Source organism: Melitaea cinxia, chromosome 6 (genome assembly GCF_905220565.1).
Source record: "Melitaea cinxia chromosome 6, ilMelCinx1.1, whole genome shotgun sequence".
NCBI classification, from domain to species: domain Eukaryota; kingdom Metazoa; phylum Arthropoda; class Insecta; order Lepidoptera; family Nymphalidae; genus Melitaea; species Melitaea cinxia.
Window position 1 is genome coordinate 2,650,731 of NC_059399.1, and position 3,881 is coordinate 2,654,611.

The 3,881-nt window shown below is 33.5% G+C and overlaps 1 non-coding gene across 1 annotated transcript; it reads right to left on the reverse strand.

The window, feature by feature from the left end:
- Nucleotides 1-532: 532 nt before the first annotated feature.
- On the reverse strand, nt 533-695 carry LOC123654835. Its single transcript, XR_006743276.1, has one exon. It is a non-coding gene; the product is annotated as a U4 spliceosomal RNA (small nuclear RNA).
- Between the last annotated feature and the right edge of the window lie 3,186 nt (nt 696-3,881).

A 3,881-nucleotide genomic window follows, 5' to 3' on the forward strand; every position in this document is an offset into this window, starting at 1 on the left:
ATGATATTGTATTTACTTGACTATTTTTCCGTCGACCTACGTTATACTATACCTCAACACTTTTTACTGGGTGTACCGATTTTGATAATTCTTATTTTAATTGAAAGCTGATGATTGTCATGTTGTTTCGTTTAATTTTAATTAAGATATAATAAGTAGTTTTTAAGTAATCTTTGATAACGCGTAGTTACTTTATTATTTTTCCGTCTACCATCGTTGTATTACTTCTCGATATAATTGAAGTCGGTTTTTTTTCGTTTTCGAGCAAACACAATTATAAATAAAAGTATGGCGTTAGTAATTTTTTGGCATCGATATTTACAATTTTCTTTTGATTTGTGTGTTTGTTATACAATAGTAATCTGCAACATTATTAGACGTTATAAATATTTTGGTAATAAAAAGTGCAAAGGTGTAGAAATTATTCTCAAAATATCTCTTTGATGCAGTCGGTTAAAAAGTACCAACGACGTTAATCATGATTTGTACGATTCGATGTGATATTAAAATTGTTAATCATGATAGCTATAAAACCTAAAAATGTGGAAAAAAAAAACTAATTGTGTAATCTCTATTTTCGATATCATGCTAACTTAATCCACAGGTTAAGTTAGGGTGATATCGAAGTTTTCAACTAGCAATAATCGCACTTCGGATTAACCTCATTGGTTACGATATTGCCTCTGCGCAAAGTTTGCTAAGAACAAGTTGCAAGAACTTGGGCAGTGGCAGCCGGAATGGCCTCGTGCTGTTGCTTGCTTGAGCATTATAATGCTTGCCCTCTATGACGTGCTCAAACAATCTCGGGTGGAGCGAGGTATGGGTGGAGTAGCGGATGCGCATGCGCAAGCTATCCCGTAGTTCCTTCAACTTTGTGTCGAAGACGGCCATCGCAGAGGTTTTAGTGGGTAAGAACCCCACATAACCCGTTTCTACCCCAAGAGACGGGCATCTTATTGAAGATTTTCTATGTGTAAAAAAAGGGTGATATCAAAAATAGAGAGGTTTGGTTGACCACACACTATTAGACGTCAGTATTACAGCGCAACTAAAAAGAGTATACCACAAATAAGAGAAAACTCCAAAATGTTTACAAAGCCTATAACCAAAGCATATATATACGGTTTTGATATAAGCTACTTACAATTATAGCGCTGTCTAAGCGCAATTGATTGCATCATAATCGTATTACGAAGAATGTTATCAATCGCTCACTTATCGCTCGCTAACTGTCAAATCCACTTTTCGCTTTAAGACTAGCGCCGAAAAAAATGAAATTTAGCATGCAGGGAATTTCGCGGGAGATAAATAATTCTAACTAGGATTCGTTTTTAGGAAATGTCGTTTTGTCCCAGTTTTTAGACAATGAAAAATATCGTTAGAATACGAAGGTAATTTTCACAAATGTCTGTAAAGTTGCAATGACGGAAATGGGCCGGTCGCGGTCTAACGAAAAGACCATAGTTCAAATCCTCGATCGATTATTATTTTTCCGTTTTTTTTTTTTTTAATTGCATTCGTTATTTTTTATTTAATAATGTATGTAAAATCGAAAAATATTATTTATATTTTATCATTATTATTTTTTATTTTTGTTTTTTATATTTATTTATATTTTTTATCATTGTCGGTAAAAAAATATTATTCATATTTTATAAATATGTAATTCGTATTTAAATATGATTTCCAAAAAACACGATTTACTAAAAATACTGAGCTACGCTCGGTCACCCAAGTATTTTAAATAATTCATCATTACAGCCTATACAGTCCACTGCTGGACATAGGCCTCCACAAGTTTACGCCAAAAATAACGTGAACTCATGTGTGTTGCCCATAGTCCCCACGCTGGGCAGGCGGGTTGGTGACCGCAGTACTGACTTTGTCGCACCGAAGACGCTGCTGCCCGTCTTCGGTCTGTGTATTTCAAAGCCAGCAGTTGGATGGTTATCCCGCCATCGGTCGGCTTCTTAAGTTCATAGGTGGTTGTGGAACCTTGTTATCCCTTAGTCGCCTCTTACGACACCCACGGGAAGAGAGGGGGTGGCTATATTCTTTGGTGCCGTAGCCACACAGCACAATAATTAGGTATTTTAAATAATTATTTGCTTACTTGACATTACATTTTTCAAATAAAAATTGTCGATAATTATACAATTTTCTTGCTTGGCGAAGAGATCTTTATTGTTTTTTGTATCCAACAAGCAATTTCTTATAATGTTCTGAAGAGTTTAAAATCCCTATTGCCAATACGCATCCAACCGTATCTTGGCAATTGCCGTCCCATGAGCTGTGAAACTATTAGCTCATCGTCTCATTCTATAAATTGGACCAATTTTATTTTTAATATTGAATGTCTGGTCTCACAAATAATAAATATTTGACCTGAATCGACATTTGAATAGGAGTCAATGATGACATACATAGCTTAGGTATGTGAATCGATTGTTCTATATTGTTTTATAATAAAACGAACTGTCTGGTTTTCCATTAACGTTGATTTATGGCGACTGATCTTATGAATCATAGCTTGATTTTTTATAGCCAATATGACTTCTGGATAGTACCTTTAGCATGCTAATAATAAAAAAGTAAATTTTTAAGCTTTCACGGTCACTTTCAATCGTGATTCAGCATTTCAGCCTGTAACAACCCATTGCTGTGCACAGGTCTCATTCTCCATGTATGAAAAGGAATGGAGCTTAATCCAACACACTGCTCAACTGAGGGTTGGCGGGTTGGTTAACTTTCAATGCTTTTATTTATTTGGTACTCACCGCGATTGTCATTTAGAAATTCCCGATACTTGACTAGTCCGTTGGCGCAGTTTGTAGTGGCCCTACTTTCTTTTCCGCAGGTTGCGGGTTCGATTCCCGCCTGAGTTTGGGTTGTAATATTTGTATTTGTATATTTATATATGTATTATTTTTGTATATATTTATCAAAAGTATTCTTATAATAGTCGACTGTTACCTGTAACAAGCATTAAGAGCCATTTCACAAAAATCGGTAACAATCCACGAAATTGTAATATTTTGACGTCGTTAATCTCAGTGTTGGATGCAATAATGTAATTTATATTCTTGAAATATAATAAAGCAACCTTTGTTGTAGTCCATAGTCGGATCAGAATTTTGATTTATATTATGTGTATAAAATTATTAACCTTTTCATCAGCCTCCTCCCTAGGTAAACGGTCGCAATGTATACTTTGAAGTCCTACTTTTCAATAACCTCTACGTTGAAACCATTTTAAAAAAATATCATAATATGTGGAATATAATTTTGTTGCACACTATCATAGATTTTTATTCCATTTGTATCTCTATTAAACGATAAAAAAAAAATTTAAGTTACGAATATTTTCCAAATAAGTACAATTTTAAAAGCGATATTTCTCTTACAAAACTAAGAAATTTCAACAAACTATCTTCATCAAAGTAAACTTACATCATTAAGGAATACAAAAAAAAAATAATTAAAAGATGTAATTATTTTTAATACATTTTATATTAAATAATAAAAAGATAGTATATATTACCACGCATCAAGCCCGGTAAATCAGTCGAGCGCTAGCGCTCTTAGAGGTAATGTCCACGCCAAATTTTGCGCAGCCGTCTCTTTCGCTCACACGCGCCAAGCGCCTGTTGTTATAGCGGATAAAACGCATTTGATACTTTCATAATAAAATATAAATAAAATAAACATATTACGAAAATGACTGTAAAATAATATAATGATAATTTCTGTAAACAAATGTATAATTTAATTTTCTTTTCTCACACTATCAATACAAATAGGCATTTCAATCTGTTTGTCTTGTTATTTGTTAATTAATATGTTTGTCGGTGTCGATGTCATAAAATGCTATTTTATTCATA